Source organism: Lithobates pipiens, unplaced genomic scaffold, assembly GCF_037356315.1.
Source record: "Lithobates pipiens isolate NorthernLeopardFrog02 unplaced genomic scaffold, aLitPip1_a1.2 Scaffold_16, whole genome shotgun sequence".
NCBI lineage: Eukaryota > Metazoa > Chordata > Amphibia > Anura > Ranidae > Lithobates > Lithobates pipiens.
The window spans coordinates 193668000-193683130 of NW_027507748.1; positions in this window are offsets into that span (position 1 = coordinate 193668000).

A 15131-nucleotide genomic window follows, 5' to 3' on the forward strand; every position below is an offset into this window, starting at 1 on the left:
TGAAGATGTGTTGGTGACTTCGGATATGAGGTCATTCTTTCAGCCGACCCATCGACAGGTGTCATCCGGATCCAGCATCAGGGAACGCCTAGACCGTCAGGTGTCCAACTACATTGGGTTAACGGCCGATGTGGACGCTCTGAGGAGTGATGAACCCCTGGACTACTGGGTGGGCAGGCTTGACCTCTGGCCAGAGCTTGCCCAATTTGCAATCGAACTGATGGCTTGCCCCTCGTCCAGTGTCCTGTCCGAAAGGACGTTCAGCGCAGCAGGGGGGATCTTGACCGATAAGCGTACTCGCCTAGCTCACGACAGTGTTAACTACCTCACATTTCTAAAAATGAGTGAGGCATGGATCTCGGAGGAATTCAACACATGTGACCAGTAGACCATGTATATGTCTAGAAACGATTTTTTTAATCGAGCACACAGACCTTCTTTCTTCATTTGGCTCAATTCCTTGTCCAAAAAAAGTAACCGTACAATATGCCCGTACCCTCCTGTTTGAAGAGGTTGAGTGGTGTCATATTTCTACTGGGGCTGCTTATTATGAGGGGCTCCCACCATCCCTGTGCTGTGCTGACTTCCTCCTGGGGCTGCTTATTATGAGGGGCTCCCACCATCCCTGTGCTGTGCTGACTTCCTCCTGGGGCTGTACCTCTGCTGTGCATATTATGAGGGGTTCCCACCATCCCTGTGCTGTGCTGACTTCCTCCTGGGGCTGTACCTCTGCTGTGCATATTATGAGGGGCTCCCACCATCCCTGTGCTATGCTCATTATGAGGGGCTCCCACAATCCCTGTGCTGTGCTGACTTCCTCCTGGGGCTGCTTATTATGAGGGGCTCCCACCATCCCTGTGCTGTGCTGACATCCTCCTGGGGCTGCTTATTATGAGGGGCTCCCACCATCCCTGTGCTGTGCTGACTTCCTCCTGGGGCTGTACCTCTGCTGTGCATATTATGAGGGGCTCCCACCATCCCTGTGCTATGCTCATTATGAGGGGCTCCCACCATCCCTGTGCTATGCTGACGTCAGTGCTTTATGTCACGCTGCTAATGTCAGTGCTCTCTATCACGGTGCTGGTGTCAGTGCTTTATGTCACGCTGCTGATGTCAGTGCTCTCTATCACGGTGCTGGTGTCAGATCACTCTATCATGGTGCAGGTGTCATTGCTGTATGTCACGCTGCTGATGTCAGTGCTGTATATCACGGTGCTGGTGTCAGATCACTCTATCACGGTGCAGGTGTCATTGCTGTATGTCACGCTGCTGATGTCAGTGCTCTCTATCACGGTGCTGGTGTCAGATCACTCTATCATGGTGCAGGTGTCAGTGCTGTATGTCACGCTGCTGATGTCAGTGCTGTATATCACGGTGCTGGTGTCAGTGCTGTATATCACGGTGCTGGTGTCAGTGCTTTATGTCACGCTGCTGATGTCAGTGCTCTCTATCACGGTGCTGGTGTCAGATCACTCTATCACGGTGCAGGTGTCATTGCTGTATGTCACGCTGCTGGTGATCATCTCCTGCACCCTCTTCTTTGCCTACCCTGACCTTCCCTCTCCTCCATTGCCTTAATGCGCTCCACAGTCCTGAATTGTCACAATTTCACATATAAAAAAAGAATGCTTGTAGTTGTCGATCCCAGATTCACCTCATACATGTGCTATGTCATTGGCCATGTGGTGGGACTATGTTTGCACAGCTAGTAATTATTTTGTGGCTGCAAATTTGACCTGTAGGTTTGCAAAGTTCGCCTCCCATTGAAGTCAATGGGGCCCGCCGCGAACGTTACGGTTTGCGAACTATCTGCCGCGTTCGCAGTCCGCTTTCGCAAAACGTCCCGTCGGAAGTTCGTCCATCACTAGACATGAATGCTGAAGAAGAGGTGAAAACCGAACATTCTGTCAATCTGTAAATGTAAGTGCCATTTGTTTTATCATCTAATTGTGCCATCATTGTTTTGAAATTTGTACTCATTTTTTTCTACACTAGGGGAAGTGATGCACTGTAGTTTGACCTCAGCCACCCCCTACTGTACACTCCCTCTGTACATATTGCATGTCCGGAAACAGTATTATTTTCTTACCAGGCCCGACAGGTCGTTCAAGTAGCAATGTTTTTCAAGAGATACAGCAAAAAGCAGGAAATGGCAGCCTTGATGCTGGGATTTTATTTTTTTGTTTACAAACTATTTTTATTGATGTACAAAAAAATAGTACAAATGACTCAAAGGGTCAGCATCTTACAAAATAATACAATAAAGAATAAGAAGTTAAACAGCCATATGGCTATATCTTCACAGAAAAATATAAGAATACAGATAACGCTTGGCATACAATATAAGATATAAAGTAAATAGCAGAAAAAAAAGTAGCTCACCATATGGTTATATTTAGCAAAATAGCAATTATGACAGTAAAAGGGAGTGGGAGGACTTCCGAGCATTCCATTTGGCATCAAAGAGGTGCATTGTATCAAACAACATGTGGTGTATACCTTCTATGAACATTACAGAATCTACTCGATTAATAATAAGAGAAAATGGAACTACCATGGATTTCTATTAAAGGGCTATTGCCCAAATCGTTGCAACACAAACAATGTGGATAAGGCGTTCTTCTTGGCATGTGGCATAGAGTTAAAAAGCAAACACATAGAAGAAGTTAATTGAAGTGGGCTATCCAAAATCGTGGTAGTTATCCTATGCCACACAGGTTGCAACACTTGACGGGACCAAAACATTTGAAACAACGTGCTTCGGGCTGGGCAGCCTCGAAAGCATAACGGTGACGGTGAGGAAGATACTGTAGTGGGGATATAAACCGGGGTATAATACCATCTGGTTAAAATCTTGATTGTCATCTCCCTAACAGTGGGGGATCATGTGCAGGCTCAAAGATTGTCTATCATTGTATCCCAATCTTGCGAAGTACATTGTAATGTACAATCTTTTTCCCATTTGAGTTTATAAGGAAGGGACTCAGGAGTTTTAGTGCCAAACATGAAGCTATGAATGTCAGAAATTAGACCCTTTTCTCTATGGGTGGAACTACACATCTGCTTATAAAACGTTTTAGGATAGGTAGGGGTAAGGGCATAGCTAGAAGCATAAAACATGCTGGGATTTGTAGCATGTGAGCAGGAGAAGAGGAGGAAACATAGAAGGAACATAGAAGGAATAGCAGAGTGTATGCAAAAGACTGGTTCCTGCAGATTTCTTACATGCCAGTCTGCTTAGCCTCACTTGTCAGTTGGCAGCCTTAGTCCAATGGCAAGCAGTTTATGGAGTAAAGATTCAAATATGTGACATTGAAAAGACAGCCTGTGCAGCTTGTTGTGTGCAATAGGGGACCAGCAGCATCACATTCATCTTTTTGTTGTTTCATGACAGCTGAAGCATTTCTCAGAAAACTAGCTGTATTGTAATCATTAGAGCCGGTTCACACAGGGGCGACTCAGATCCGACTTCAGGTCGTCCCTAGTCGCCTCAGGTCGGACAACATGTAAACATCAATGTAAGTGAATGAGAGCCGTCTTAATGCACACTACTGAAGTCGCTCCGACTTCAGAAAAGGTTCCTGTACTACTTCAATCCGACTTGTAGTCGACTGGTACCCATTGATTTCAATGGAGGTCGCCTCCAAGTCGGATCTCCGTCTATACGGAGGCGACTCTGACAGAATTATCAGCTCTCAAGAGGGAACTTCAAGCCAAATTTATTAAAAAAATTTGGCCCTTAGGTCTGGTATGGATTCTAAGGGGAACCCCCTACGCAGAAAAAAACGGCGTGGGGGTTCCCCCAGATCCATACCAGACCCTTATTCAAGCACGCTACCTGGCCGGCCAGAAAAGGGGGGTGGGGACAAGTGAGCGCCCCCCTCCTGAGCCATACCAGGCCGCGTGCCCTCAACATGGGGGGTGCCTTGGGGAAGAGGGGCCTGCGTGGCCCCCCCACCCCAAAGCACCTTGTCCCCATGTCGATGAGGACAAGGGCCTCTTCCCGACAACCCTGGCCATTGGTTGTCGGGGTCTGCGGGCGGGGGGCTTATCAGAATCCGGGAGCCCCCTTTAATAAGGGGGCCCCCGGATCCCGGCCCCCCACCCTATGTGAATGAGTATGGGGTACAATGTACCCCTACCCATTCACCTGTGAAAAAAAAATGTACAAAAAACACACAAGGGTTAAAATAGTTTATTGCACAGCTCCGGGGGTCTTCCGTCTTCGGGGGTCTTCTCGTCGGACTCCTCCGCTATCTTCTGCTAGCTCTTTTACTAGTGGAGGAGCCCGGCTTTCTTCTTTGCCGCCGCCCTCTTCTTCCGACTTCAGGTTCTTGTCCCCCTCTTCGGGGGTCTTGTCCCCCTCTTCGGTTCTTCTTGCCAGGCCACCGCGCCTTCTTCTAGCTCTTTTACAAGCGGTGGCCCAGTCTTCTGTCGCCGCTGCCGCTGTCGCCGTCTTCTGTTCTTCTCTTCTTCTCTTCAGGAGATGTTGCCTCGTCGCTGTCTCCGCTCACTATGACAGAACACGCAGTGTGCGGCGACTTATATAGGGACATCCCGGATGATGTTCCTGCCCATTATGATGTCACAGTCCCAGAGGAAGACGGCGACAGCGCAACAGAAGACCGGGCCACTGCTTGTAAAAGAGCTAGAAGAAGGTGCAGTGGCCCGGCAAGAAGAACCGAAGAGGGGGACAAGACCCCCGAAGTCGGAAGAAGAGGGCGGCGGTGGGGGAGGGGAGAAAAAAGGGGGTAAGGGAACGGGACGGAGGAGGTTTGTTTATATAAGAGAATATAGAAACCTTTCAATCCAGTTTGCAAGATTGGGTGTAAGAGGATCCACTGACCTTTCAGTACTGGTTAAACTTAGGAGGTCCCCGGGTGTCGCCTCGGGGGGGCCCCTGCTCGTACCCCCTATTGTGGGATGAGGGGGGTCTGCCATGGGGGGACCCAAAGGGAATAGAGTGGAATGGAAGATAGGGATGCTATAAAAATGTTGACCTTTAATGTTCGAGGGCTAGGCTCACCTGGGAAGATACATATAATTTTATGAGAATTGGAAAGGAGTACTGCTGAAATTATATTTCTTCAGGAGATGCATATTACCCATGATTCAAACGTGAAAATATATTCAAGAAACATACCAACATGGTTTTATGGTGATTCGCCAATTAGAAGGGCAAAAGGTGTGGCTATAGGTTTTGGGAAAAATATTCGCTTTGTAATAGAAAAAAGAAAAGTATATACAGAAGGATGTTACCTTTTTATGTTGGGGTTGATACATAATATAAAGTACACGCTTGCCAATGTATACTGCCCCAATAAAAACCCCCAAAAATATATGGTGGGAATATGGTGGGAATATTAAAAGACTTAATGGAATTTAAGCAAGGTAAATTAATATTGGCAGGGGATTTTAACTTTTCTATAGATCATAAATTAGATAGTACTTCTGATGCGATAGATAGAGAAGTAAGGCAGCTTAGAAAAAAAATAAAAAATTATTTGAACATCAACTAGTAGATCCGTGGCGAATACAGCATCCAAGTACAAAAGATTACACATTTTATTCAGCAGTACACGCCGGAACATACTCTTGGTTGGATTATATTATGGTGGAACATAGAACCTTGGAGGAAATAACAGAAACAAAAATAGGAATAACAACAGCCTCAGATCAAAGCCCAGTGATGTTGAGAATGAAACTGTATGGGGAACCCTTGGGAAAAGGTACGTGGAGAATAAATGAAGATCTTCTGGAAGATAATGAAACTGAAAAAATTATAAAGGAAGAGATCGAAAAATATTTTAAAGAAAAGGATACCCCAGACCTCTCAAAAGCTACTATATGGGAGGCTCATAAGACGGTCATTAGAGGCAAATTGATATCAATTGGGGCAGGAAAAAAGCAGGAAAGAAAAAAAACATCGAGAGAATTATAAAGGAAATACATGAATTGGAACAAAGACATAAAAAACAAGTGGAAAAGGAAACGTACCGGACTTTAATTACAAAAAGAGAACAATTAAAGACCCTGATGGAACAAGAAGAGAGGAGGGACTTGAATAGGGTAGTCCAGGAGAGATACAAATGGGGAAATAAGCCAGGAAAATACCTTGCAAATTTAATAAGGAAAAAAAAGGCTTTAAATTATATAGATTTATATATATAGATTTGTCCGCTGCAATATCGCAGTACTGCTACAAGTCGCTGATCACTGATTTTTTTTTTTTACCAAAAAAATGTAGCAGAATTTATATTGATAAAAAACTTAATTTTTTTACATTTTTTTTTATTGGTATGTTTTATAGTAGAAAGTAAAAAATAAATATATATTTTTTCAAAATTGTCAGTCTTTTTTTGTTTACAGCGCAAAAAAAAAATAAAAACGATGTTGGGTTTCTATTCAGCAAAGTTGGTACCTAAAGTGATTGTAAAGCCCCATACACACAACTGGACTTTGTACAAACTTTCCCGTGGACTTTTGTACAAAGGACGTTGGCCGTAAGTTTGTATTGCATACACACGATCGGATTTTTTTTTGCAACAAACACGAACGTAGTGACGTTTCAACGTACTGACGACACTTCAAAAGAGGATGTTAAATTACTCCAGCACCACCTTTGGTCAACTTCTGTAATGTTGTCTGATCTTTTGCATTGGTTCTGAGCATGCGTGTTTGTACTATGTACAAAAGTCCGATGGATTTGTGTACACACGATTGGACTTTGCTCCATCAGACTTATGTTGCCAAAAAGTTTGTCCGTTTGTACAGCCAACAAAAGTCAAGTGAAAACCGAAAAAGTTTGTCGGATGGAGCATACACACAGTCAGAACAGCTAATTTGCATGTTTTTTGTCAAAAAGTCCGATCGTATGTATGGGCCTTTAGGGTTCTGTTTTATTTTATTTTAAATAACATACATATCATACTTACCTTCACTGTGCAGCTTGTTTTGCACAGAGTGGCCCCAAACCTTGTCTTCGCTCCTCCCCACATCAGATAACCCCCTAGGAGAAGCACTCTCCCAGGGGGGTTACCCTGCGGGCGTGCTCCTGAGTCCAACATTTGTGTCCATAGACACAAATGCTGGACTCGGCCCCACCCTCCCAGTGCTTGCGTCCTTGGATTGCATAGGATGCATTAAGGTGAAAAACCACAAGGGTTTACAACCCCTTTAAGACATTTGTGGATCTCAAATGTTTGGTGAGTTCAGCTGTCTGGTGAAGATTTTCCGTGAGTGTGTTTGTCTATATTCAAACCAAGAATAGTCACTATTACAATAGTTGGAGTCAGAATATGACATCTAATGTTGCCCCCAGTGATTTAGTCCCACAACACTATTGTCTACTAGTCCTAACATGCTGTAATGTTCTAACGTTAATTTTGTCTACCATCAATTTTGTGAATTGCTACATCAACATATATTAGAGTTATGCTCTGTACACACGGTCGGACTTCCCAGCAGAAAATGTGCGATCGGATCATGTTGTCGGAAAATCGGATTGTGTGTTTTCCGTCTGAGTTTCCGACACAAAGTTTGAGAGCAGGATCTAAAATTTTCCGACAACAAAATCCGTTAGTTTAAATTCCAATCGTGTGTAGACAATTCCAACGGACAAGATGCCACGCATGCTCATAATAAATTATGAGAGGAAAGCTATTGGCTACTGCCCTCTTTATAGTCCCGTCGTACATGTTCTGCTTCACCGTGTTCTAAACGATCGGATTTTCCAACAACTTTGTGCGACCGTGTGTATGCAAGACAAGTTTGGGCCAAAATCCGTCTGAAAAAATACAATGGATTTTGTTGTCAGAATGTCCGACCATGTGTATGGGGCGTAAGATTATTGCCAGACCCTCCATTATACGAGTGTAAATGTTTGTTGAAAATGATGCCAATAAATAGCTTATTTCAGATCGCCAATAATACCTTATTTCAGATCGCCTCTGTGAGGTCATGTGACCTCCCGCCACTCTCCTCCTCTGATCCAAGGGCTACGACCCGAGAGGCTGAGATCCCCCTCTGATGTCAGCCGGGAGGTCACAGGCTCTCCACTCAGCCCCTTCCACTGTAGTCCTTAGATTGCGGGAGGAGAGCGGCGGGAGGTCACGTGGAGGCACAGAGGCGATCTGAAAGAAGGTATTTCAAACAAACATTTACACTCTGTAGTATACCTTGGTATAACAGAGGGGCTGGCAGTAATTCTACTCTGACTTTACTGCCAGCTACTAATAGCAGCAGGAGGGGAGATCGCTCACACAGGAGCTGACAGGCAAGGATGGAGGGGGAGAGGGAGAGACAGCGGGATGACGGAGGAAAATAAACTGACCACGGTATCATGGATCGGCAGTCATGATTACTGTGGTCACTTTACATGGGGGATCCAGAAACAGGCAGGATCAACCAGGTTTTTTACAGCATAGAAATGGGCAGATTAGACAGCACATGCACTATGCACTTTGAACTACTTTAAGGCTGCTTTCACACCTGGGGTGGGCTGTGTTGACTGTAAAAAGCTGTTAGTTTTAGCCTTAAAGCCTTAGCGCTTTACTGTCATTTTAGCAGCGCTATTTGGCCACTAGCGGGGAGCTTTTAACCTTTGCTAGTGGCCAAATAAAGGGTTAAATGCGCCCATGTAGCACCGATGCCGAAGCACTTTGCAAGTGCTTTGCAGGCGCTTCGACAGCGGTGCCCATTCATTTCAATGGGCAGGAGCAGTGGAGGAGTTACAACCTCTTTAAAGTGGTTGTAAACCCATTTTTATAAGTTTATGCTACAGGTAAGCTATATTAAGGCTTTCCTGTAGCTACCCTGGATATCTCCTAAACCTGTACTGTTTAGGAGATATCCCCCCTGTGTCTGCATGTGCCTAAGTGATTGGCACATGCGCACTGAAACAATGGCACGTCATGCCGTTGCGTCAGTTAGACATGCCGTTACCCCCGACTCCTGCCCGCATGCGCAGGAGTGAAGTCATTGCGGCTCCGGCCAATAACTGTGCCGGAGCCGCGATACCCGGAAGTAAGCTCCAGAAGAGATGTCCGCTATGCATACTAGCTCATTATGCCTTTGTCTTGCAGGTTTTATTTTTTTTAAGGGTTTACAACCACTTTAAACTGGCCATTTGAATAAATGGGTTTCTGACAGTGAATGTAGTTTTAGTTCATTTGGGCAAGCTTTACACTTATTCTTCTATATTATTTTTCATGACAAATTCTTGAAGCCCACTCCATTATACCTTGCATCCTCTCATTTTCCTTTCTTGACTCATAATACCAAGTATAACACTTTTATTAAAACAGTTTATTATTTTGTTTTTCAGCTAGCTCACTTTTTTATTGTTTCCTTGGTTACAAGTCTGTACGTCACTTCTTAGCTCACAGCTTAAAGCTGACCTCCAGGCAGATAAAAGGCACAACTAAATGCATTTATGTATTCATTTATAATTCATTACATTTCTTTTTTAAATGCAACAAGTGTAAGTAACAGATTTGATATCAGACTCCTGCATTTCCAGATACAGTAGCACTGAGAAAGGTGTGGGCATGACTGCGACGGCATTGTTTGTCCGCAGGAAACGCAGGCACAGCAGCTCATTCAAATGAAATGGAATCTAGAGCTGTAGATGCTGAAAATCATAATGGGCAAGACATTCTCTGCATATTTTCTGACTCCCATAGGGAATTGATGGCTCAGATCTGGTTTTCTTCACTGAGAACCTGCTTAAGTCTTTCCTGTCATGGGCCAAGTTTTTACAAATCTTTACAGTGTGTAGCATGGCCCCCTAAAGGGTTGCTCAGAATTCCCTGCTTATCTCCATGACCTGGTGAACCTTCCAACCTACCTGACACTCTGGGTTCAGACATCCTTGTATCACTGTGTGGCAATAATCAAACAACTCAATGTATTTAAGTTTTATTAATATTTTACTTGAACCAATAAAAGGGGAAGTTGTCACAAAGAGGAGGTAATAAATCTGTGGAGTTCTAGGCAACAGTGCCAACTCAGCAAAATAATTCCTCTGAAAGACACAAGACAGTATTTTAACAACGACAATACTATATACATTATACGACAATACTATATACATTATGTGCACTTCCTTTAGAGATAATGTTACCCCCCTAGATGGATATTTCAGTTAACTGCTTATACTGCCACACTATAAAAGATGGAACCTGGCCAGTCTACACGCTATCCTAGGAAGGGAGAGTGGGTCTAAAGAAGAGAAATATAGGGGCCTTACTATAAGTAATGGCAATAAAGTCCACGTTGCAGATCTGATGTTCTCCACCAGCTAGTCGGAGCTCGTTAACCGCTTCCCGAATGCCGTACGCCAATGTATGTTGGCAGAATGGCACGGGTGCGCAAAAGGGCATGCCCGTACATCCCTTTGAAATCCTGGGCCAGTGGGCACATGCCCACCGCGGGAGTGTGCCTGCGGGTCTCGCAGACTCGATGTCCGCTGGTGGCCCGCTATCGTGATGAGGAGAGGCAGAATAGGGAAATGCCTATGTAAGCAAGGCATTTCCCTGTTCTGCCTAGGGACATGACAGGGATCTACTGCTTCCTGTCATCAGGAGCAGTGATCTCTGCCATGTCGTAGGTAGCCCACCCCCCCTACAGTTAAAACACGCTGAGTGAATTCAGTTAACCCTTAATTGCCCCGTGGTGTTTAACCCTTTTCCTGTCAGTGACATTTACACAGTGTCAGGGCTGGGCTCAGCCCTTCCATCTCTGAGCTGGCTGCTCAGCTGTCAGCTAATTACCAGCTCCTATCTATCCATAGTGACTCACCTGTTGATGATATCCTGCTCGTCAGTCCTGCTTACTTAAGCCGTCCAGCCCAGATGATCTCTGCCTTTGCCTTGGTCACATCTCTAGAGACGCTCTCCTGTGTTTCTGTTAAAGACTTGCTTGGCTTACATTAATTCTGCTTGCTGTTCTACTATGCTGATCTCTGGCTCCCTGACATTTTGGCTTGTCTGACTATACTTTCTGGTTCCTGGAACTCTGGCTATGTTTTGACTACCCTTACTCTGTTTACATTTTTTTTTAATTATTAACCACAGGTCACTTAAACCCCCTTAATAACCAGACCAATTTTCAGCTTTCAGAGTTCTCACATTTTGAATGACAATTACTTAGCCATACAACACTGTACCCATATGAAGATGTTGTCCTTTTTTCACACAAATAGAGCTTTCTTTTGGTGATATTTAATCACTTTTGGGTTTGTTTGTTTTTTGCGCTATAAAAGAAAAAAGACTGAAAATTCTGTAAAAAAACAAATCTTTTTTTCTGTTATAAAATTTAGCAAATTAGTAATTTTTCTTCATACATACATTATACTACTACATATCTTTGGTAAAAATAAGAACAATTTGGTGTATATTATTTGGTCTTTGTGAAAGTTACAGAGTCCACAAGCTATGCTGCCAATATCTGACAATTGATCACACCTGAAATGCTGATGGCCTATGTCATTTCTTGAGACCCTAACATGCCAGAAAAGTACAAATACCCCCCCGAATGACCCCTTTTTGTAAAGAAGACATTCTAAGGTATTTAGAAAGAGGCATGGTGAGTTTTTTGAAGTTGTAATTTTTTCCCACAATTCTTTGCAAAATCAAGATTTTTGTTTTCTTTTTGTTTTCTTTTTTTTCCCACAAAATTGTCATATTAGCAGGATATTTCTCACACACAGCATATGCATGCCACAAATTACACCCCAAAACACATTCTGCTATTATTCCACATGTTTGAGACTTTTACACAGCGTGGCCACATACAGAGGTAAAAATCATAATTTATTTGCTAGAAAATTACATAGAACCCCAAAACATTATATATATATTTTTTTTAACAAAGACCCTATCCGATACAATGGCGGTTGTTGCAACTTTTTATCTCGCACGGTACTTGTGCAGCAATTTTTCGAACGGGATTTTTGTGGGATAAAAACAGTTTTGTGCTTTATAAAAACAAAACAGCAAAGTTAGCCCAATGTTTTTGCATAATGTGAAAGATAAAGTTACGCCCAGTAAATAGATACCTAACATGTCACCATTCAAAATTGCACACGCTTGTGGAATAGCGGCAAACTTCACTACTTTAATATCCCCATAGGCAATGCTTTAAAATGTTTTACTGGCTACATGTTTTGAGTTACAAAGGAGTTTTAGGGCCAAAATTATTGCTCTCGCTCTAATGTTCGCAGCGATACCTCACATGTGTGGTTTGAACACCGTTTTCATATATGGGCGGGACTTACATATGCATTCACTTTTGCATGCAAGCACGCGGGGACAAGGGCACTTTAAAAAATAAAAATAAAATTATTGTTCATTTTACTTTATTTATTTTAGTTTGACACTTTTTTCCCAAAAATAAGTTTTTTGATCACTTTTATTCCTATTACAAGTAATGTAAACATCCCTTGTAATAGGAATATGGCATGACAGGTCCTCTTTACAGTGAGATATGGGGTCAATAAGACCCCTCATCTCACCTCTAGGCTGGAAAGCCTGCAATAAAAAAATTGTAAAAAACGATCCTACCTCCGATCGTAGTGGTGAGTCTGTAGAAGCACCGGAGGGAGGCAGGAGGGGGGATGTCCCCTCTCGCCTCCTGTAAGAGCGATCAAGCAGCGGAAAAGCTGTTATGATTTTTCTTATGATGTTTTAACAGAAAGTTGTCCATTTATACAATATTTCTAACACATAACATGTACATACCAAAAATGACACCTCAAAATAGATTCTCCTACTCCTCCTGAGTACAGCGATACTACATGTGTGAGACTGCCACAGCCTGGCCACATACAGAGGCCGAGCACAGCTGAGTATTGCTGAGCATGGCTGAGCATGGCTGAGTATGGCTGATCGGTACACGGAGAGGAGACCATTGTCCTGTCATGTCTTGGCTTTTTTGTTTACAAGTGAAATGTTCCGTCATTTGACGGAGCGATCACTAGGTAAACGGCGTGATCAGCGGTCACGGATGTTCTCGGGTGTGCCCCCCAGGGGGCGCGGGAGAGGCGAATTCTGGGAGGACTTCATAGTACGCCCTCCCAGGGTTAAGCAACCAACCTGTAGTTGTCATTCTGCTATGGGCTGTTTGCTAAGTGGTTAAACAAGTGTGATTTAACTGTACTTCTGTCTCTGTCTGATTCATGGTTTCTGACACACAGTAATCAGTTGCTATTTTTAGCTCTGATCACTGTATAACTGTCAATGGTCCCAAAATATTGTCAAAAGTGTCTGATCTGTCCTCGGCAAAGTTGCAGTCTCGATAAAAATTGCAGATAACGCTATTACTAATAAAGAAAAAAGAATAATAAAAATGCCACAAATCAATTCCCAATTTTGGATACGCTATAACTTTTGCACAAAATAATCATTATATATTTATTTCAATTTTTTTACCAAAAGAATGTAGAAGAATACATATTGGCCTAAACTGAGAAGGAATTTTTTTTAAAATAATTTTTGGGATATTTATTATAGCAAAAATTAAAAAATATTGTTTTTTTTTTCAAAATTGTTGCTTTACTTTTGTTTATAGCGCAAAAAATAAAAAATGCAGGTGATAAAATACTACCAAAAGTGCAGCAGCAGTGGATATAGCATCACACAACTGCACAATTGTCAGTTAAAGCGACGCAGTGCCGCATCACAAAAAATGCTCTGGTCATTAACGGGGTAAATTCTTCCAGGGCTGAAGTGGTTAAAGCATGGTTACACCCAAACGTTTCTTCCACTCATTTGTCTCCTCTCCCCCTCTGATGCCACAATTGGCATCTTTCGGGGGGAGGGGGGGTAGGATATCATGGCCCATGATGTCATTGCGGGGCTCCCTCCTCCTCCCTCCTTCTCTTTCCTTCTCCCCCTGTCGCTGGGCCAGTAGGAGGTAGGTCACGACCTCTCTCTCCCTGTTGCACAGAGAGATCCGTCTTGCGTCAGTCCCAGCAGGAAGAGACCCTCTTTGTGAGCTTATGCTGCTTTTTTAGCTACTCCCAGCAATCTTCAGATGTCAGCAAAGATCCCTGGAATATGTAGTACTGGCACACAATCGTGTAAAGCAATTATTTGATGGAGGAACTATTCTGCCCCCAATACTTTTATTTGGCACACAGATATGATGTCACTGGATGCATTGATCACTAGAGGGATAGGCGATACTTTGAAATGCTAGAGGGTACGGTACTTTATGCTTGTAGTCCATATTGCTGCATCCTCCCCCCACTTGAAAGTCTTTGGTCCTTAAAGACAGAGCACAACCTGGAATCACTTTACTGTATTGTGAAAGCTAATCAATTAATTATCTAATAAACTAAAAGTTGCAACAGCTAATAACTGACTTAGTGAAGAGTCCTCTGATAACTAATTATATACATCAACAGGAGAAGAAGTCATATTAAGTTTATGACTTAATATGACTTAATATGTATAGTAGCTTTCCACCTCCATTCTCTTGGATGGCCAGTAAAATCAATCTCTGACTGGTTTGGAAGTTCTATCTGGGCATAAGTGACCATGATCATCATGGAGAGCGGTTAGCACTGTTAACCTATGTTTCTCAGGAAGGAACAGCTGGCTCACACCTTCTGTTTCTTCAGAGGGATCTCTTTGATATATGATCCCCTCTTCCAGCTTTATTCATTCCCATTCTATATGAATCACCTTGTCTCTAACGACAGCTTCAACCCCTCATCATGTAGTCTCCTGAAAACTTTTTACAATGGGGCCTCGGGCTCTTCCAATGTTTGGCAAAACACGATGATGTCATCTAGGTAGACTAATACTTCTACCAAGTTAATTTCACCCACCATGATCTCCATCAGTCACTGGAAAGTGGCAGGGGCTCTGGTTAACCCTTGTGGCATTCGATCAAACTATTTTTATTTTTCTTCACACTGGAGACTTGTTTGTGTCAGAATACCTGTATGCAGCACTGCAATTGTTACCATTAAATATACCTAAAGAAACAATACTGCACTATTGGAGTCTTTGCTTCTTTGCATGTTTGCACCACCTTATACTGTGGATATCTGTTCTGGTCTGACCATTGCCTGATGTGTGTGGGGGGTTCTGGTGAGAGAAGCTCAGGACATCTGGACATCCTTC